This window comes from Camellia sinensis, chromosome 15 (genome assembly GCF_055761805.1).
Source record: "Camellia sinensis isolate YWXY chromosome 15, ASM5576180v1, whole genome shotgun sequence".
Classification (NCBI taxonomy): Eukaryota; Viridiplantae; Streptophyta; class Magnoliopsida; order Ericales; family Theaceae; genus Camellia; species Camellia sinensis.
The window spans coordinates 44,317,668-44,340,988 of NC_138975.1; the positions used below are offsets into that span (position 1 = coordinate 44,317,668).

A 23,321-nucleotide genomic window follows, 5' to 3' on the forward strand; every position below is an offset into this window, starting at 1 on the left:
TCACATTTTTTAATATTTGGTACAATTAAAAATAAAAAGTCAATGAAAAACAATTTTCCCATTTTTAAACCGGAAAACATTTTCTGGAGAGTTCTCAAACTTTTCACGATCTCTCAATTTGTTGAGAGCACCACCAAGCTTCTCCTCCCAGTGGTATCTTCTTCTTCTACTCCTCCTCCTCCTCCTCCTCCTCCTCCTCCTCTTCCTCTCTCTCTCTCTCTCTCTCTCTCTCTCTCTCTCTCTCACTCGCTCTTTCTTCATCTGATTTTGTAGATATCATTGATACATTTAAATCGACAAACCAACACTCTCAGGTACAATTTTTTAGTAACTAGGTCTGTTTCAGATTTATATGTTTACAATTGATTTATATAGTTGAGTTGCTTCAGATGTACATTCTATACCTCTGTTATACATGATTTTGGTTGATTTTTGGGTTTCATTCAGATATATATCAACAAACAATTGTTAGGGTTTTTTTGTAATTTGATTTTGGTTACATTCTTCAACTATAATTTATTTTTTGTTTCTTCCACTACAGGAAAAAGGAGTTTAGGCGACGTTTTTTTAGCCTTTTTTTAATATTTAACGACGTTTTATAAAACGCCGCATATTTGCTAACAAAACGATACCGTTTTGAGGCGTAGAAAAATGCCTCCAAATGCGTTGTGATTCACGCGCATGGTCTCCCCCCTTTTCAAACCCTAATTTTGAATCTGAGACTCACCTAAGACTCGGATCTCGAGCGCGCTCTCTCTCTCTAAATCTCAGAGCGATTTCGAAGCTCCACCGCTTATTCATTCTCAGAGCGAGGTAGCGAGCACGAACGAAGGTGAGCTCCACTCTCTCTCTTTCTCTCTCTCTCTCTCTCTCTCTCAACCCTCTCTAAACCCTTATCAGAGTGATTCAGAGATTCATCTCAGAGATTTAGAGATTCAGAGCGATTTTATCTCAGTGATTTCATCGCAGAGCGTCAAAGATTCAGATCGGTCTCCACCATCTGCACCATCGTCTGCACCATTATCTGCACCATCGTTTACTAAGGTGAGCTCCACCCTCTCTCTCTCTCTGAAGCTCTTCCTTCCCGTCGACTCAGTGGAAACTTCTTCAAGCCACGCATTCCAATCCGAGTTCAAGGTCGAAGATGATGACACCAATTCGATGCCCTCTGGTACTATTCCCCAACCCTAGACTCTCGATATATATACATATACAAATAAATGTGTGTCTGTAACCCTAGAATGCTTTAATATTTGGGTGATTTTGTAGACATTGGCTTGATTCAACATGCTGCGTGGATTGGTTTGACTACCATCACAAGCAAGATTCTGGTGATTTTTAACGATTAAAACCACCTCAACATTTTGATTGTTCTTGCTTAATTTTTTGATGTAATTGTTATTGTTTTTCATCGCAGGGATTAATTAGGGAGATTATTGTGGCTTCAGTTTCGGCATAGGTCCAGTGGCAACTGCATTCAAGTAACCATGCTTTTCTTTAATCATATTTCATGTAAATACTCATCACGTGTTTATTTGTATAGAGGCTAAGATCTTCGGCTCCCAAGTTTCTCTGTTTCATTGTCTTAAACCACTTGAAAAGATTTAATTATGTCTTGAGATTCTCGTGAAATCCAATCGTTGCGAGTATCTTAGGACACGGGGACATGGTGGGTTTAAATATTCATATGTTGTTGGGTACTCAACCACCTTCCTGTAAATTTGTGTCCCTGGTAAACTGTACTTGTGATGATGATGTTTCCAGTGTTGTTTCTGTTGAGAATGAAACCAGATTTTATTCTAGTTACATTCATTATATGTGCAATGAATTTACTCTCTGAAAATAATCGAAGTTATTGTGAGAAAATTATCTTTCAAACATGTTGAGGAGTTATTCCCTTTTACAGAAAGAAATATTCTCATAATGGTTAATTCTGTGTAAAATTTTCAGGTATGCTTATCTGCTTCCTGGTTTTTCTGCATCACTGCTGGGTGGTTAGTTTTCCTTGTAATGTTTAATGAGTTGTTTTGATTTCGGATAGTGCTTACATTCTATATAATATTATGGACAGTATCTATCATCTGAAGTAGAACACAAAAAAGCATTATACTTGTCAATTGTTTTGTATGCCATATTTACTTCATTGAGCTTTCTTTTTATATCTCTTCTTTTTGCATCTGTTTCCCCTATAAGTAACAGGTTAAACATTTCCTGCAGGTGTAAATGGTCCCATCCATATTACTATGGCCACCACTCTAAGGTTGTGCATCCTATCAGTGCGAAAAGCACTTCACTCCTAACTTGTATGTCATATTCTGATCTTGTTGTAATTTGAGATATGACCTGTATCAGTTCTGATATTATGTCATTTACACCTCATTCATATATTCTTTCTGATCCAACGTCATATAGTTATTTAATTTCATGAAACATTTATAAAATACAAAAAACTTGGTTTGGTTTGGTTTGGTTTGGATTGACTCATGCATTATGTCTGTAATGTTAAAAGGTGTGGCCATATGAATTGAGCATTTGGATTATATTAAGTCAATAATTATTATTTATTACATGTAACTCTGTTTCTATTTTCTCCTATGATATCCTACAAGAGAGAGAGGATAGCAAGATGGCGAGGCGAGGGGTGGCTGGGAAAGGACTTGGGTGGTGGGATGAGGGGGGTGGGGTGCATTTAATTTTATAATTTTGACCTTAATAATGATTATACATTAAGATAGAACTGTAACAAAAAAATTAAAAAGTAAACCAGTAGTCTTCAGTGCACATATGTTTGTATGATTTTGATTGTATAAGCATAGTATGTATCCTCAGCAGTTGATTCATCTCAGTTGTGAACTACCACACTTTATGAGTTCAAGGAGAGCATACAGCCCGTAAAAATAGTTACTTATAATTAGAGTTCTTATTTTGTTGTGAAATGTTCATTCTAATCAAAAAAATATTTTTTCTTTTTCTTTTCCTTTTAAGTTATTTTGTATAATTTTTACTTGTAGCCTCTTGCCTGGATTCGAGTTCATGAATACTCTCTCTTGTGTGAAATTGATCATACGTTGAAGAAATTGTTGGCAATTTTTGCAATTTTTTTAGAAAGAATGGTGTTTGCCGAATTCTTCAAGTTTTAAGTACTGTTTATAAGTATTGGGTACAAATTCTTCAATTTGTGTTTATTTTGGTAAATCTGATTGCAGTTTATGTTCTGATGCAGGCATGTAGACCAGTGAAGATTACAACTTTAATGCTAAGACATGATTTTTGGATATATGTTAGTTTGTGGTTAACGTTAAGGCATGATTTTTAGATATATGTTAGTTTGTGGTTAATGTTAAAACATGATTTCTGGATTTTGGATATGTTAATTTTGTGGGTAATGGTGATTGGATATTAATTGAATGAGAAAGTGAATTAATGCTTCATTACAACTATTTGAATGGGAGCTATTATTTTATATTAGTGCTATTACAGGTATTTTTTTAGTTCAATCAAATAAAATTAGCACAATTTCAAAAAAAAAAAAAAAAAGAGATATGACGGCGTTTCTACAAATGCCTCTTAAACCATATTTACTAATGGTTTTATGTTTAAAAAAAGATATGATGGCGTTTTTCTAAAACGTCGCTAAATATGGTCAATGACGTCAGCGTTCGTTTGGTAGGACATTTGGCGGCATTTTTAAAAACGCCGCCTATACTAATATCACGACGTTTTTAAAACGCCATAAAGTTATAGCGACGGCCGCGTCCTCGGCGTTTGGTGTTTAGCGTCGCAAAAGGAATTGGCGGCGTTTTTGCCACTTATAGTGGCGTTTTTTAAACGCCACTAAAAGTCTATTTTCCAGCAGTGTTCCTTTTTAAAATCAGTATCAATTTTGACAAGTTTTCAACAGAGAATTGTTTATTGGAACTCCATAATTGCTGGGTGCTTTCAAAACAACCAACCCAATGTAGGCTGTTTGATAGAATGGCCCAGAGAAACACTATTCTTGGAATGGTTTGATTTCTGAGTATGTCAAGAATAGAATGGTAAAAGATGGCCAGCAACCATTTGATACAATGCCAGAAAGAAAGAGAAGATCGTGTTGAGGTTGGGCTGGTTGGTGTAGTTGGGAGTGAATGTTGGTGTGTTTGGACATATAATATCAAGGAAAGTTGGGGTTGCTGTGGTTCTGAGGTCAAGCAAACTAGAATGCAAAGAAACAAAAGGGATGTGAAGATATTGAAGGATGAGTTCTTGGTGATCAAACTCTAGATTTTAGAGTCCCCTTGGCATACTTTTGGGGGGTTTAATTGATAAAAATCAGATTCAGATGTTTTGATGAATTTAGGTAGGGGAGAATGGAAAATATTGTCATACCCATTATGAAGGATTCATCAAACATTGACTCCATTCCATTAACATAGTTCACTCACAGGTTTTTTTTATTTTAATTTTCTTTTTTATATAACATTTTGGGAAAATGGTTGTGATTTGAGAGCATATTAGGCTGATTTGTGCAATTGGGTCAAATGGGTTTTTATATTTATAGATGTTTCTTTCACTTTTGTGAAGAGATCAATGCCTTTAGTTTTTGGAATTAGATTCATATTGGTAATGTAATACATTGCTCAGGAATTTTCACTAGTTTTGTTCTCAAATCTTATCACGAGCAAAACTCGAACCTTTCGCTGCTGTTTAAGAATTCATCAGAACTTACAACAATGTTATGTATATCAAAATTTTAAAATGTGCTGATTGAAATTATCCTGCCAATAGTTCACACCACACAACAATAACTTTAAATTGAAATTTAAAGCATTTTTCATTTCTTCCTACTTGATTGAGCTGGTGATGTAAAAACTGATTCAATGGGGGTGTACCTAATAGTGGGTTTGAATTCATTAGAACTTACAACAATGTTATGTAAATCAAAATTTTAAATGTGCAGATTAAAATTATCCTGTCAATAGTTCAGACCACACAACATTAACTTTAAATTGAAATTTTAAGCATTTTTTATTTCCTACTTGATTGGGCTGTTAATGTAAAAGCTGATTCAATGGGGTGTAACTAATCGTGGGTGTGAATTCATTAGAACTTACAACAATGTTATGTATATCAAAATTTTAAAATGTGTAGATTAAAATTATCCTGACACAACATTAACTTTCAATTGAAATTCTTGCAGGTATGGCTAAAAGCCATAAAGCTCATCGAAAAGTGCCCAAGCCTCAAAAACCAAATAAGAACGACAACATAGTCATGTGGAAGTGCACAACATGCAAGTTGGAATTTAAGGTTGCTAACAGAGACCACAATTGTGGATATCACGGTTCGTTATTAAACTAAAAACTAAGCCTTATTTTGGGGACACAAAAAATAAGCAGCTAATTGAATTATTGGATTATTTGACTTGTTAAAATAAATTGTGTGTTCACAGGCAAACCTATCAAAGGAGTGGAGCCCAAGAAGAAAGGGCAAACCTAATATCCAGTGGTTATCTAGGAATGGGCATTGGAATTTTGTCTGGATGAAACGAAGCAACAATAATAGGGTAACTCACTGGGTAGCTGCTACTCATGCTAGGATGCAACTTCCGTCTGACTGGATGCTTGTCCTTCCTCTGATCTTGTTTCTTTGCTTCTTTCTGATGTTTTAGCTTCCTCTTCTTAATATACATCTTGAGTTTAAAAAAAAAAAAATCTCTAACCCTATGGGATAGAATTAATAATAACATCCCCATAGAAATCCTAATATCACCCTTTTTTGGGAATTCATAGTCATAAGCTATGTTAAATGGACTAGAGAATGGGTATAGAAGTTGGACTTATCAAACATCAAATTTAAGAATACAGACTTGACAAAAAAGGGTTATTTTTAATTTTAATCTATTAGGTGAGATAAAATGATGTTATATGTAATATATAAGGTTAGAAAGGCATTTTACTCATTGTACATATATTATACAACAATATATACATATAATAATAGTGTTAAACACAAATATATAAGAAGTGTCCAATGAAAATATGGCACACATATCTCACATTTTTACCCCCAAGTGTCAGGGTGTGTCGTTATTTCATTTATTTTGAATAGTCCATATAACATAGGTCATATGAGACACCAAATTTTATATCATTTTTCACAAGCAAACGTGATCTATATAGGATCATCGGATTGCTAATCTAATTTCATGACTTGTGAAAAAAAAAAAAAATTCTATATAGAGCTCCAACTTACAAAAAGTCTTAGTCAGCATGCCACCATTGCCACATAATTCCATACTCACAGTCCCAACTATGTGCAGCTACAGTAGTATTGAAGTATCTCCTTATGCATTTCTTACACATCTGCATGCAAAACTACATTTGAAACATCTATATAGTATTGAGAAGAGAAGCCCATCATGTCCATATACAATGAAATGCATAGATTTTTATAGACTATCTACCTCACAAAATAATTCTTACTAAATGCACATGCCACCAAATATGATTTAGGTTGTGTTTGGATTTTGGTTGTATTTGGAGTATGGATTTAGATAGAAATTTGAAAAAGGAAACAGAAAAAGTGTCATTCACAATTCACCTATTTTTCCCTTTCATCTTCATAAATTCCTACCTATAAATCCATAACCCAAACACAATCTAAGTATCCAGAAAATGAACTTATACCATCATTACTCGAACAACCAAACATGTTTGGCTGCATGTGCATTTAATAAGATTTTAGTGAAATTATTTGTGTTAGTAACCTTATTTCATTTTATATTACACAAGATGGGGTCATTGCAAAGGCCAACGCCTATGTTACATTGAAACAGGTGGGGGTGCATATTTACACAACGGATTCTATCAAATTTTAAATTTAAGGGTATACAAATTCAACAAAAAATGTCATAATTTTATGTTTTTAATTTAATATATTTAATATATTATGTGAGATAAAATGATATTATATGTAATATATAGTGTCAAAATGAAATTTTAAAACAATTATACAACAAAAATGACAGTGTTAAATACAAAATATAGAAAGTATCTAATGAAAAGTGTCCGACACATATCCTATACCTTCATCCACGTGTTACGCATAAGACATGCGTATTTGATTTATTATGATGAATTCACGTAATATAGACCAAGGCATTGGTGGATGCGATGTTCTTTTATCAAGTGTGATATTTGAGTTCATGTCTTATTATTATGGTATGCGATTTTTCCTTTTCTTATATTTCACTTACCAATTGTAAACACCAAAAAGAAAATATATTATTTTTACAAAAATAAAAAAACATGGAATCATAAATCCAAATGACATAACACTGACCTTTTTACAAACAGAAAGTATATTGATGTGTTTTTGGTTTTAAAGGGAGGTTCACAGATTAAGCACTTCATTTTGCATATATTTTCCTGTTTTATCGCAACTCCCAAAAAAAAAAAAAAAATCAGGGTCAAGCTACAAGACTCCATAGGACTCACTTGAGATTTTTGACTTTGAGACTTTAGCCGAACTTTTAAAATAGGATTCTTTATACATAACCACAAAAAATAAAAATAAAAATAAAAATAAAAAAGTTATGTAAAATTATAATTACTCTCAATTTTTTTATTTTTTATTTTATTTGGTAACTACACAGTCGGTTTAAATATATAATCACTATAATTATATATTAAATTAAAATTTATATTATAAATATAAATAAATTAAGATACCACAAAATAATTATAAGAATTCAAAACAAACGAAGCAAATGTTAACAAAGTGTCGCTAGTACATTATCCGATATCGAAAATGGTCAGTACTTTGAAAAAAGGTATAAAAAAAAAAAAGAAGTTAAAAGAGCATTGAAATTAATAAAAAAAAATAATTTAGCACAGATGTAACGTATTGTATTCTAGAAAAACATGTTTCTTTTTCTATTGTCTCTAAGGAACTCTAATTAGCCTGCCTTTCATTGACACTCTTCAAATATGGTGAACAGAGGACGAGATGGTGGCTGGATTCCGGTAGTGAGGCAATGGAATGGAGGTGGAGCACAAAATAAGGAAGCACAGCATGGTCTTATTACTGTCTTTGTGGACAACATCCCGTCAACTATGGACGCCAAAGCTCTGTACAAACTCTTCATCAAATTCGGGATTGTGAAGGATACTTACATTCCTTTCAAAAGAAGGAAAGTGACCAATTCAAGATTCGGGTTTGTGCGGTATAACTGCAGCATTGCAGCATCTGTCGCAATCCAAAAAGGAAATGGGCTCTTGGTGGATGACTCTATGCTAGAGGTCAAACTGGCTGCTTATGACAGAAATAGTAGAAGTGAACAGAGTAAGGACAAGCTTCAGCCTCTCAGAAGATTCTCGGATAGGATCAATTTCAAGGGTAAAGACACGCTGGTTGGGCACAGATCTTTTGCTGAAGTCCTTAAGGGTGACACCTCTGCAGCGGAAGGTAACACAAACACAAACATAACCATAAAAGCCAAAGAAGAGGGCAATGGTTGGCTATACGAAAGTGCTATTGTTAGATTCAACAATGAACAGTCTACTCACAACATCCTCAAAGCCCTGGAGGAGAAAGGGATGGAGCAGATAGAAGTCAGAAAAGGAGGAGGTAGAGATGTAATTATCTCCTTTAAATCTACAAGTGATTTGCAATCAAACATTGGCAAGCTCAAAGAGTGGTTCAAGGACGGGAGCCAATCTGTGATGGAATGGAGGCCAGATTATCATCTGCAACAAGAGCGGTGTGTGTGGTTGAGATGCTATGGTATTCCCTTGCATCTTTGGAGTAGGGCTACTCTTAACAGCATTGGCAATATTTGGGGCACTATTCTCAACATAGACGGTGACGTTTGTCACCCAAAATCCTTCGCTTATGCTACGATTAGAGTGGCTACTGTATGCATGGAGCTCATTAACAAAACTATTACTCTAGAGTGTAAGGGCTATCCTCATCCCATACTTGTCTGTGAAGACCATCTAGCCGATTCTAGTAGATTGAAGCCCTCCGGCTTGAATGACTCCACCCCCACAGAAACCTGCTACAGTGATGAGGGTAGGATCCTCCCAGCAGCAGCGGCTGGGATGAAGATTGATGGTGATGAGGTGGCAGAAAGGAGAGCCTTGATTGGTGCTGACCTGGCTTGCACAAATGAGGTTGTGCTGAGGAAGGCGCTTCCTGACAGTCACATAGCTGAAGAAGTGGGAACTGTTGTCGAGGAGACCCCCTGTAAAGATGGTTCTAGCAGAGACAAAGCAGCATGCGTTGAGGGATTTTCGATGGATGGGTCAGAGCTAAATTCAAAAAGTAATGATGGCAAGTTGAGGTGTGCTCAGCAAGCTTTCTCTTCTGATCATATTAGCAGGTATGATTTTAATAATGGTATTGGCCCTGATATCTATTTGGACGAAAACTTGGCTAATGAACCTCTTACTAGTCTTGGGCCTAACATTGGGCCTGGCATTAATTTGGAAGTTTTCTTGGCCCACTCTCCTAGTGGCCCTGAAATTCCACCCCAGCCCATTGACTCTGTCAATTTTAATCCTCTAAGTAACGGCATAGTAGCCCATGTGCACTCTGTTAGTCCCCTTTCCAAGCCAAGACCTGCTGGGTTATTACCCATGAACCTCAATCATTCGGCCAAAGCTAAAACCCCTATCCTTAATACAAAGTCTCTGCATTCTGAAAAGAAAAAAGGGAAGAAGAAGACTCATGTAGAGGGCTTTACTAGCTTTGCTAGATTACACGGCTATAGAACTGCAGCAGCAGCCCACAAGCACTCTTCTAAGTCAGTTGTCTTTAGTCCAGCAGCTTCGGCTTTTGCTCAATCTGATCTATCTGAGGGTAGCTCATCTTCGAACCATGATCTATTGGAGGAGGCCAAAGCCACTATACACTTGGGGAAATGCTTAGGCATCAAATACAATGGGAAAGATGACACTGTGTTGAGCAAGATAATTGATTTAGAGCTTAAAGACAAGGACAGAATCTCTGATAAGGGGCAGAATCAAAAATAAGCTTCTGCTCTTGGGAGCCTTGAGCCTGTCATTTTGTTTATCTATGAAGCTCTTATCTTGGAACATTAGGGGTTTAGGTAAACCTGAGAAGAATGGAAGAATTAAAAGATTGCTTAAGGACAAGCATGTTGACATTGTTTTTTTCCAAGAAACCAAGCAAGCTGTGGACTCTGAAAATGTTGCTAGAAAGCTTTGGGGGTGCAGAAGTATGGAATTCATGTCTGTGGATCCTGTAGGCTCTGCTGGTGGTCTTCTATGCATTTGGGACCCTTCAGTGTTCCAATTATCTGGCTGTTGCTGCAATAGGAGGTATATACTACTTTCTGGCTCTTTGTATAATTCCTTTGATTGTGTTTTGATAAACATATATGCACCAAATAACCCCTCTGCTAGAACATCTTTTTGGGCGGGTATAGTCAAGCTTAAGGATCACTTTCCTGCACCTTGGTGTATGGGTGGAGACTTCAATGAAATTAGACATATAGGTGAGAGGATTGGCTGCTCCAGGAGAGACATGGGGATGAAGCATTTTAATGAGTTTATTGAGAAATGTGAGCTCCATGACTTACCTCTTCATGGTAGGAAATACACTTGGTGCAATGCCCAGGAAGCAGAGAAATGGAGCCGCATAGACAGAGTACTCCTCAGCCCAGAATGGTTGATTAGCTTCAGATTGAAGTTATGGGGCCTGCCTCGACTAGTTTCTGATCACTGTCCTCTGCTGTTGATGGAAGATGAAAGAGACTGGGGTCCCAAGCCTTTCAAGTTTCTCAATGCCTGGACTCTCCATCCAAGTTTCTCTAAGTTCTTTGTTAACATTTGGAGCAACACTACTGTTACAGGGTGGGCCGGATTCAGAATTGTTCAAAAATTAAAGCAGCTAAAGACAGAGTTAAAAAAATGGAATGTTGAAGTGTTTGGACATGTCACATCCAAACTCAAGGCTCTAGAGGCGGAATTGCATACATTAGATATCTTAGCAGAGGATGGACTATTGGATGATTCTGGGAGGTCAAGAAGAAGAGTGGTCAGAGGTGATATGTGGCATTTGCTCAGAATGGTGGAGTGGATTTGGCATCAAAAATCCAGATTGAACTGGACTCTAAATGGGGATAAGAATACTAGATTCTTCCATGTTTTTGCTAATACCAGACAGAGTAGAAACATGATCAGCTCTATAGTAGTTAACGACGTGTCTTATGAGGATCCTAGCAGGGTTCAATTAGAGGTCTACCAACACTTCAAGAAGTTGTTTACTGAGGATTGGGTCAAAAGACCCGTCTTGGGAGGGCCATTTAACACCATTGAGGCAGACTATGTTTCTCATCATCTTGTTGCAGAGTTCAGTGAAGCTGAGGTGTTGGCTGCAATTAAGGATTGCAACTATAACAAAGCCCCTGGCCCCGATGGTTTCAATCTGTTGTGTTATCAGAAATTTTGGAAGACTATGAAGCCTGAGATCATGCAATTCTTTGCAGACTTCCACACAAACAGCAAACTGACTTATGGGATTAATAGTACTTTCATTAGTTTAATTCCTAAGTTGGAAAATCCCTCCGGCCTATCTGATTACAGACCCATTAGTCTTGTAAGCTCCTTGTACAAAATTTTGGCAAAAGTGTTAACACATAGACTGAAGCCAGCTCTATCCTCAATTATTGGTGAAACTCAAACTACTTTCATCGGTGGAAGAAACATCCTTGATGGGGTGTTCATTGCCAATGAAGTAGTAGATGGTTGGAAGAAGACCAACAAGAATGGTTTGATCTTAAAGCTAGATTTTGAAAAGGCTTTTGATTCGGTTAACTGGGAATTCTTGTTCTCTCTGCTATCTAGTTTTGGGTTTGGTAACAAATGGATCTCTTGGATGAAAACTTGTGTGTCTACAGTAAGGATTTCCATTCTCGTGAATGGTGCTCCAACTAAGGAATTCTCACCACAAAGAGGGCTTAGGCAGGGCGATCCGTTATCACCTTTCTTATTCAATATTGTGGCTGAGGGGTTAAACATTCTTTTGGTCAGAGCAATTAATCTTGGCATTCTTAGAGGTGTTCATGTCGGATCCAAAGATGTCCTCTTGTCTCACCTACAATTTGCAGATGACTCAATTCTTTTTTCTGAGGCAGATTGGGATCAAATGGTACTTATCAAAAGAATCCTTAGGTGCTTTGAAATCCTATCTGGGCTTAGAATTAATTATCACAAAAGCGTGGTGTGTGGCGTCGGTGTGTCTGATTCTTTATTGCTCTCCTTTGCTCATCTCCTTAACTGTAAAGTACATAGCCTTCCTTTGAAATTTCTGGGTCTGCCTCTAGGTGCCAATCCTGGTAAAAAATCTACCTGGAAGCCTGTGATTGACAAGATCAGATCTAAACTCTCAGGGTGGAAGAGGAAACTGCTATCCTTTGCAGGTAGATTAACCCTAATCAAGTCTACTCTATCTAGTTTACCAGTGTACTTTCTTTCTTTGTTTAAGATGCCAGAAGGTGTGGCAAAAGAATTCGAAAAGATTGAGGCAGCTTTTTTATGGGGCAGTAATGATCTTAAAAGGAAAGTGCATTTAGTGAAATGGGGGGAGGTAACCAAAAGCTTGAACCAAGGGGGCCTGGGTATCAGAAGAATAAGAGATATGAATGCTTGTCTATTGCTCAAATGGTGGTGGAAATTTGGAACTCAAGTAAACTTTCTTTGGAGGAGAGCTATCTGTAGCAAATACAATATTTATGAGGCTAGTTGGCATCCACCTTTAAAGTCCTCCTACAAACATTCTAGAGTTTGGAAGGACATATTATCTATTGGGATTCATAGCACAAATGTTTACAATTTCTATATAGATAACTGCCAAATCCAAGTGGGGGATGGGAGTAGGATTAAATTTTGGCATGACAGATGGTGTGGCAGCTCTAGTCTCAAGTCTTCTTTTCCCCTTCTCTTTAATCTTTCTACAGATAAAGAAGGTTCTCTACAACAGTTCATGGCAAGAAAGTCTAGCCCAAACAATTGGAATTTTCCTATTAGGAGAGTGCTTTTCAGTTGGGAATTGGTAGAAGAAGCTAACTTACTTGGTCTACTATCTTCAGCTCCATCTTTGTCAATTGACAGGACTGATCATCTTATCTGGGCTTCAGCATCTACTAGTCCTGGTGTATTTTCTGTGTCCTCTCTTTACTCTGCCTCTAACTCTATCCTAGGGCCTCATTCTAACATTTGCAAGCATATTTGGAATGGGGCTGTCCCCCCTAAGGTTTCATTCTTTACTTGGCTGGCCTGGAAAAACAAAATCAAGACAGCAATGTTTATGCACAGAATTGGCATCTTAGATGCTTCTGCTTCTCTCATCTGCCCATTTTGTCGTTCTGAACCTGAATCTGCTGTCCATATCTTGCTTCATTGCCCATTTTCTTGGTTGATTTGGTCATCTATAATTTATGAGTGGGGGTTCTCCTGGTGCATTCAAGGATCAGTGGATGATCTTCTCCAATGGTGGATGACTGTCAAGCTCAAAAATTTTGATAGGTTAATTTGGAGAGCCATCCCCCTTATCGTTCTTTGGTCGCTTTGGAAACTTAGGAATGAATGTGTCTTTGCAGAGGCTCAACCTAATCTCTCTGGATTGAGTGAAAATATCAAAATTAGAGTACTTTGGCTGAAAGCATCTATTAAAGATCTTCCTTATTCCGTTGATGATTTAACTTTCAATTGGCGCCAAATCAGAGGATGTTCTTAACTGTTCCGAGCTGCTTTGTGTTGAAATCTGGGTTTGTATGGATGTCCTGTGGAGTTTGTTAGCAGGTACACAGTCAGTAGTCTTCAATAATGCATGTCAGTGGCTGGGGATGGTCTGCTAGTGTCTGGCTGTTGTCTTCTTGTTTTTGTCTTGTTTTGTTCTGCTCTGTTTGTTGGTTTCTCACCATCTTGGAGCCTCGAGTGTGTGCTAGCAGATGATTGGGTGTGCGTTTAGGTGCCAACCTAGTTGGGATCCAAATGTTTCACAGTGATGCTTTTTGCACCCTCTTCTTTATTGATGTATTCTTATCATACTTGTTATGTTTTTCATCAATAAAGCTTTTCTTTTGCCGATCAAAAAAAAAAAAAAAGGAACTCTAATTAGCAAAACCAATATAAAATCCGGTTTCATTGTTTTATAATTTAGCAAAATTTAGGTTACAACAAGAAAAAACAAATAAAATCTAAAACCATCAAACCAAATAAAAATTAAACCAATTACAGTAAAATATCACTTGAACATTACTCTTATAATATTTTTATCTGCAAAATAACTAATTAAATTTAGTTTAAACATTACTCTTATAATATTTTTATCTATAATATAACTAATGAAATTTAGATAATCTAATGCATCTACTATACCCTATTTAATAAATAACATAGCAAATGTATTCAAACTTTTCTAGTAACGTGGTTGATTCAAGATAAAATTGCACACTTGAATAAGTTAAATTAGGCTCTCATTAGATCTTAAATCTGTAAAAATTTAGAACTCCTACGCAGAATAAAAAGTAGAATACCTCTATCAATTACCTTAAAATCCCCTATGATTATGTTTCATTAAGACAAAGGTAAAAGAAAATGAAAAACATAGGAAGCACAATTCAAAGAAAACAAATATTGATAGTTTCAAACCCATTGGAACCCAAAAAACAAAAAACATAATATATATATATATAGATATAAAAAGATTTTATTCGTTTGGTTCTTGTATCCTTAATCGTTTTTTTTTTTTTTCTGTGTTTAATTTCTTTTACCAATCGGAATATTTTCTGTTCAAATAAACTGATCCAGATCAGATCGATGAAATTCAAAGTAATACTAAAAAAATCAATTTTTTTTCTCAGAATAACATCCAAAAATCGATTCTTTTGTATCTTTATTAGGATCTGAAAGATTTGATTTTTACTCTAATATATTGATATAAAAAATATATTTAAAAAAAAAAAAAGACATGTTCTAATGATTATGTGCTAATGATCAACGAAATTTACAAACAAAACAAATATATATATATATATCATACCTTTGTAAGTCAGATCTGTAGAAAAAAAGATGATATTTTTGTGAAACTGCTCGGTTACTTTCTTTCTTTTTTCTCTTTTCTTGATCTACAGGATGAGGCCGTCGGTCCATGAATGTGCCGACGGCGGCGGGGCTACTGTGAGGGACGATGAAGGGTGGTCGGCGATTCCGTGAGAACGAAACTGAAGGTCGTCGGGGCTGCAGAGTGTTGTGGTCGCGTTGGGCGGAGACGATTGAGGATGATAGGGAAAAGGAGATGGAGATGGAGATGGAGATGGAGATGGAATGGAATGGAAGCTGAGAGGCAGAGACGATGAGAGAGAAGAAGAGAGGGGTTAGGTCCAAAATTCATCTCTCCTGTGTTACAGTATAGTAACCTAAACTTGTTTGGAGGTCCTTGTCACGTGGCAATTTTTGGTCTTTTAGATCTTCCAAAAGACACGTGGTGCACTGTAAACAAAACTGCTGGAGATGGCTGTACTGGAGAGTATCCAAATCCGTTACGGACCTCACTATACTATACTAGCCGAACTACGTGGACCTATAATACAATGACATGTGATATTATGTATTTTTTTAAAAAAAATTATTTTGAGTGGGGCCGTTTGGACACCACCTTTAAAAAAAAAAAAAAAAAAAAAAATTGTAAAAATTAACTTTTAATCTATTTTAAATCACATTATCTCTTACATAAAAAAATAAAAAATCAATTTTTAATCAATTTCTCAAATCACTCCTATAAAGTGACAATGACACATATATCGCTTTGTTTGGTTGGAATATGAGTTTGCCTTTTAACTTTTTGATTTTTTAATTATTTTTGTATAAGATTAAAATAATCTCGTTTAAAATAAAATTTTTAAATTTTTAACATTTTGTAAAAAAAAATTATAATGAGTATAATTTAAATGTGATAACTTTTAACTTGAAATTAAAAATTTTATTTTATCTTTTCATGACTAAAATAACTTCAAATCACCCAAATCTACATGCCAAACGAGCATATATTCACATTTTGTGGTTTACTTCAGTAATTCTCATGTTGGAAAGACATTTTCACCATCCAAACCCTATTTTTGACAATTATGTTAAAAGTTAAAAAGTTAATTTTTTTATTTTTTTGGCTCACATTATTTTTTTAAACTTTTTTTTTAATTATAAAAATCTATAAAAAAAATTAAAAAGTTAACTTTTAACCTACTTCTCAAAATAGACCAAAGCAGGGAGGGGGTGAGAAAAATCGAAAAAACTTATCAAATCGATTGAACTAGATGAAATCGCTTATATTTAAGCTTCGTTTGGCAATAGTTAAATTGACTGAATAAGAACAAAAAAAAAACGAAACAGACTAAACAAATCAATAAGACAAAATGTTACATTCAAATCATAATTATTTGAATTTTCTATCACAACCATCACATCCAAACAAAAAACAAAAAGTTCTTTCCAAACGGGGCTAATTTAGTCAGGCTAAATTAGTCAAAAAATTAAAAAGCCAAGTTAAATTAGATCTTTCCAAACAAAGGCTTAGTTTGTTTTTTAACAAGAGTCAGTCTGTGCGTTTTTTTAAGTTTTTTTATTTTTTTATTTTTTGGTTAGATTCGTTTAATTCAAAATAAACTAAAGATTGAACGACTAAGATTGCTTGACTAGAAATAAGCTTTCCGCTCAAATAACTGTTAACTTTTATTTTATAATCTCACCTCAGGAAAAGAATAAAAAAGTGAATTGTTTCACTTATATAAAATGAAACCTTATGCTCCCATTTAATATTATAGTGTTGTGCATGTTTCAATTCAAGACAATTTAAATTTTAAACTAAAACAACATTAAAAGTTTTAATTAATTAATTCCAGACAGAAAAATCATTACCGCTCGAGCGTAGGAAGTAATGCTCGAGCGTAGAATACACACTTCCAGTAGTTTTGCAAGCAGCAGACCAACGCTTTAGCGCAAGAAATGTCACTTGTAGTGACTTTAATTTTTCGTAAGTCTTTATTTATTTATTTATTATTATTATCTTATTTTATTTTTGGCTTTATTAATTGGGTGATTACATGAGAATTTAATGTGTTATTTAATTAATTTAATGTGATAGTTAATTATATATAATTAATTCGAATATTAATATATTTATTATATATATGTAAAGTGTTATATATATTAATCTTATATAGGATATTTATATTTATATATATGGTATTTATATTTATATATATTGTATTTATATAATATAATGTTATTAGGTTAGAAGGGTTATTAGGCAATCAGCAATGAAAACATAAGAAAAAAAAGAGAGCCAGCCGTAAGAGAGGGTAGGGTTGAGCATAGTCCGGATTGGATTGGATTGAGGTAAAATTAAGACCAATTTGTTATCTACGGTTTTTGAAAAATTGGAACCAATTCATTCCGTTTAAATCGTGGAACCAATCCGAATCAATCCATTTAAACACGGATTTGATCGGTTTAGGACCACAGATTTACATAATTAAATAACAAAAAAATATATATAACACTTTAATTTCATAAAAATATAATTATAGCACCATATTAGTTTCACAATAACAACATGTATTTTCATAATAACGACATACTGTTCTAGAATTTAAACAACCATAAGAAAACTGGTTCCACCATAAGTATTTAGACTATTACAAATTAATATTAAAAACTAGCAAACAAAAATAATAAAAGAAGATACTTTAGAGATAAAAAGTACGAAAAGTTGTTTGGTTTGATTTTTTTAAAAGATGTTTTGAAAAATTATTTTGAGAGAGAGTTTTGAAAAAAGTGATTGATTTGATGTGTATGAAAAAGAGATTTGTTTGGAAAACTTGTAAACTAAACAAGTTTTGGGAAATTTTTTTGAGAAAATTTGTTTGGTTTGATTATTTTTGAAAACTTATTTGTAAAGAATTTTTTCCAAAAATTTTTGGGAAACACAAACCAAACAAGTTTAGGTTTGGATTTAAATTTTATATAAAATAAGAGAAGATACTATGCAGAAAGGTGCATAATAAAAATATAGACTATTTGTATATGGTCCGGATCGGTTTCAATCCGGAACCGTGAAGTTCAATCCAGAACCAATCCGTAAATTACGGATTTTTAATTTTTCAATCCGGAACCGAACCACGGATTCAAAAAACCAATCCAAACCTACTGGATTGGACTGGACTGGATCGGATTATGGATTTTACGGATTTCTTGCTCAGTCATAAGAGAGTGCTATGAGAGAGAGAGAGATTAACCCAAAAAAAAAAAAAAAAAAAAAAAGAAAGGTGGAAGTGTGGCGGCTGTGCCAGCCGAGAGGAAAAGAGGCAAGGGAAGAAAAGAAAAGAAAAAAAAAGTGTTAAGGTTTTGTTTTGATGGCTCTATTAATCCTTTAAATATTTTTTTGATCTTTAAAAAAAAATATTGTGAGTGCAAAATTCACTTCTCTTAATTTATGTTTAATTCATTATTTTTATTTATTTATTTTTGTTTATTTGATGTTGAATTGATTTCGTATTTATATGTAGATGATTGATCGATTTTAATTATTTTGATTAGTTATGTATGCAAGGTTTAGGGATTTTAGATGATTAATTGATTTTAATTATTTTGATAGTTGGGTATGCCAATGTTTAGAATTTTTATATGCATTTATTTTATGGCTGTAATCATATTCATAGATATATGAAATTAAAATTAATTAGGAACCCATAGATAAATTCCTTATACTCCACCATGATTTTATTTGAGTGATGGTGAGAAAAAGTGTATAAGAAAAAAAAAAGTGAGGATTATGAGATTTATTTGAATACCTTAGGCTTGGCATTGTTATGTTTGTTCTCATGAGTAGATGAGAGATTATGTATATATATTGTTGTCTCGTTCTCATGAGTAGACAAGTGCTTTGATTTACGCGCGTACGTATATGCTAACCATCTGGGGAGTGTGGGTCAAACTCGGGACGATATCTCCGTGCAAGTTTGGCTTCGGAGCGGTGTTAGGTATACGAGATGCACATGGGATATATGTGTAGACTGAAAATGGAGACCGAAGTAGTGGAGTTAAGGTACAAATAATTTAATTATGAGTTTATTGTTATACTATGAATTGTATTGATATGCACATCTTGAAAAATAGTAAACGACCTTGATAAATTATGAAATTTGAGCAGAGGCATGTATACGTGATTTTAGACAACTTTTGTGTTTCAATTTTTATTAAAAAAATCAATTAGAACTTATAATCAGATAATCTTGGTTATAGTGGTTTTGATTCATTTTAGTAGGATAGACTTTAGATGCTGTTTTAACCCAGGGAACGAGCTCATTTTTATTCGTTTCGCGTAAACTGAAGTAAAACATTATTCTGCACACTTTTCGTGTTGTGAATTTTTCCGAAAAAAATCATTTTAGGGCAATTTCTGTTCGTTTTCAGCTTTGGATTTTTCGGTTGAATTCCGTCTAAGTTCTTCTATCAAGTTTTTCTCTCAACATGTTCAGTTTATACTAAATTCGTTCACAATGCCTTTTAGAAAATTTGATTCTGTACAACTTTTGTTCTTTAAGTTTTGGTCAATTCGAATTATTTAAGTATGAAACGGTGCATTTTTATGCTTCTTTAGTAAGTTACTTATGTTTAAATTACACTAACTTTATTTTTTTGCAGGATGGTGGGTCTTACTAACTTTTTATGCAAGGCTGACCCACCATATTTTTATTTCTATTTTGTTTATTTCATACTCAATTTATATTTCGTTGTGTACGGGCAAGAAACTAAATGCCATTGTATCTCGAGAAACTACCCATTCGTCTCGGTGCAGATGGAACTACTTGTCTTGTCTCGTAACAAGAATTAAATGTATTTTTGTTTGTGTCTGGTGGACACGTGGGTGTTCAATCTTGTGCTCATACCAGTATACCTGTATACTGACACGTTTTGTCTTTTGGCAACTCAGGTGCATTCTGTTTGAGTACAGCCGAGCTTCCTTTGTAGGATTAGTTGGGACTATGGTGGTGACAAGAATTAACTATGATCGTAGGTATGTTGCAATAGATCTTCTGTAGTTTTTGTTTTACCATCTTCTTGTTTTTCTTCTTACTCACCATTATAACTCATTGTAATAAAAATATTTTGATGAGTAAAAATTTGAGGCCATATCATATTGTTATGAATTTCAAAATCCATTTTCCCTCAATAGTGTGATTTTTTCTGTGGTTGTCTGTGGTTTTAATGATATTTAACAAGTTTGGGAGGATATTTTCGGGATATATAAAAAGTAGAAACACATAACAATTCTTCACACTTTTATAATAGTAGTAGATATAATAGTAGTAGATGGATTGGTTTAATAATGGCATTAAAGCTGTTGTCATATTTGACTTTTAAAAAAATAAAAACTAATTTAATGAAAATAAATATTAAAAAAAATATTTTAAAAAATTATCTCCACCCTCCCAAAAGATAAAATTATATAAAAATATTATGCAATTAATTTTTTTTCCAATTTAATTTTTAGTTTCTTAGAAAAAAAAATTTGAATATAAATTATGAAAATAAAACCAAACAGAACTTTATAACCAAGAAAGTTATAACATTATTCATTAAAAAAAGGTCATTATATTTCAAATAACATATAAGTTAACCAACACAAAATAAGTTGTATGACAACTTTGCCTTTGAAATGGACTGTTTGCAAAAGAAATATTTTTGATTATCCTTATTTGAAATACAATTCAAAATTCAGAATTAAATATATCACAATTGAAATTAGGAAGCAAAGTAATACAAATCTCAAATTACAAGAAAGTTAGTGTAATTCGCCCTAGTTAGAAATTGAAGTTTCAAGCTGATCAGTTTAGGAGATGAAGTGAGGATTTGCATTCTTTGTTTTTAAGTATATGCATGATTACATTATGTTATAAATGTATGTGCTTAATTAATCTGATGTCCAAATCCTACTTCTGCTATGAACATTCTCAATTATTAAGCACTAATTTCAAAATATGGGACCGTGGCAAGGGAAAGATTAATGATTCGGACCCCGCTGGGGGTCACCCCCAGGACCCCAGTCCACTGTGATTGGCCAGATATATATATATATATATATTTTTCCTTCCAATCACCAACCCCTACGTGTGGGGGATGGGGGGAGGGGGTTAGGGAAAAGTAGAGGTCTCAATCAGGTTTGCAAGGGAAATTGCTAACATGCATATATTTGCATGCATATTTTTTTCTTTAAAAACGATATTAATGTAGTAAGATTTTTTTTTTCATTTATAATTTGAGAATTAATATTTAAAATTTTACAGGACCCTATCAAAAAAAAAAAAAAAAAGTTTTGGAGCCACCACTGGCTGCCAATATAGTTTCCCAGGGTATTTACACGTCATAAAGGCCTTCTGATTGCAGCATAAAAGTTTAAACTTAATGTTTCAATGTTTGGTAACTCTTCACGTTCACAACAAATCATTAATAAAAACTTTAATTTATTTGACAAAAATGCTATGCTTTAACATCTTTCAAACATTAGCTTTCTGTCTAGCTGAGACAAACATTTAATGATGTATCACATTATATCAATGAAAATTAAAATAAGTAATTTTAGAGATTTTAAAAATTCTACCAAAGTTTTTATCAAAGTCTTACATGGGTGTGAGATTCACACAATGTGGGTCTCATGTAGGGCTGCAAATGAACCGAGCTGTTTATGAACAAGCTCAGCTCGGCTCGTTAAGGGCTCGGCTCGGCTCAGCTTGTTTAGTAAACGAGCCGAACTCGAGCTCGCATGTACTCGGCTCGTTAAGCTCGGCTCGTTTATCTTTATTTAAATTATATAATAAATATATTATTTATATATTAAATAATATATAAATACATTTTTTATATATTAAATAATATAAATAATATTTTTTATTTAAATATTTATATTTAAATAATATAAATAATATTAAAAAAAATTTATCGAGCCTAGCTGAGCTCGAGCCCAGTTCCTTATCGAGCTGAGCTTGAGCTCAATAAACGAGCTCGATAAGTAAACGAGCCGAGGTCGAGCTTAACAAAGCTCGGCTCGGCTCGGTTCGTTTGCAGCCCTAGTCTCATGTGGGTCTCACACTCATGTGAGATATTTGGTAAATCTTTTTATAGAACTTTTGGAGTCTCTAACATTTTTGAATTAAAATTCTAATTGCTATAGTTCATAATTGTAAGAGCAACATTACCATGAAAATTATGCACGAATATTATTTTCTTTTATTCTTTTTCTTTTTAAAATTTACTCCATAATTGGTTCTTTATTAAGATTTTTGTTGTAGAAAATATTTTTCAATGTTAACCGAACACTGGAAAATTAAAAAAGGACAAATTACAGAAAAAAAAATAAAATCTAAGGTTTTGCATGTTTTTCAAATTAAATCTCAGGATTTCAATTGTATTAATTTAAATCCCGAATTTCATTCCGTCTCACAATCTAAGCCCCGTCCATTTCCGTCTACTGAATTAATGGCGAGTGAGGTTTCTATTTTTTTCCCCCTCACTGCAATTGGTGCAAAGATGAACCCAGAACCAAAGGTCAAATACGGAGAACGATCGACAATTTGCAACCGGTGATTGGCGACCTGTGACGAAAATCTTAGGTTCGAGGGTTCGCAAATCTCATATTCGTTTTTAAATTATATGTATGTATATATATAATTAGGTTCTGGCGTTTAATCTTTTCCCCTTTACAATTTATCTCTCTATAAAGTACGATTCCAAAGATTAATCTTGTTAAAATTTTCTTTCAGGTTCTAGTTATATATATATATATTATCTCTTCTTCTATATATGTCTACATTATTATTAAGTGAAGGCTTAAATTAGTTTAGTGAAACTTTCTTCTCTTCATGCCACGTGACAATTTTATATATGCTAAAATAAAAAACAAAAATACTTCAGAGCTCAAAATTTTCGTGGCTCGAGTGGCCCGAATCCAAAACAACGTCGTTTTGGACTTCTTTTTTTTTTCTCCCTTTTATATCTGAAACAGAGGAAGGAATGAAGAGAGAGAGAGTGGGAGAAGGAAGAGAGAAGTGGAAGAGAGAAAGAATGGGGAACAGAGAGGAAGAAAAAAGGAAGAGAGAAGAGGGAGGAAGAACAGACCATCACCGGCGCCCGCCATCCTCTGTGTGTATACACAGATCTGTATCTTTGTGTGTGTGTGTGTCTCTCTCTCTCTCTCTATCTTTATGTATCTCTCTCTCTCTCTCTCTGTGAAGTCTCTATGTGAGATGATGATGATGA

General features: G+C 34.1%; 2 long non-coding RNA genes across 2 annotated transcripts; one reads left to right on the forward strand and one right to left on the reverse strand.

The window, feature by feature from the left end:
- The first annotated feature begins 191 nt into the window (after positions 1–191).
- Positions 192–6,290, forward strand: LOC145813890 (uncharacterized). Its single transcript, XR_014357285.1, has 3 exons — positions 192–314; positions 5,180–5,323; positions 5,432–6,290. It is a non-coding gene; the product is annotated as an uncharacterized LOC145813890 (long non-coding RNA).
- Positions 6,133–15,191, reverse strand: LOC145813889 (uncharacterized). Its single transcript, XR_014357284.1, has 2 exons — positions 15,052–15,191; positions 6,133–6,344 (listed from the first exon to the last, which is right to left on the reverse strand). It is a non-coding gene; the product is annotated as an uncharacterized LOC145813889 (long non-coding RNA).
- Between the last annotated feature and the right edge of the window lie 8,130 nt (positions 15,192–23,321).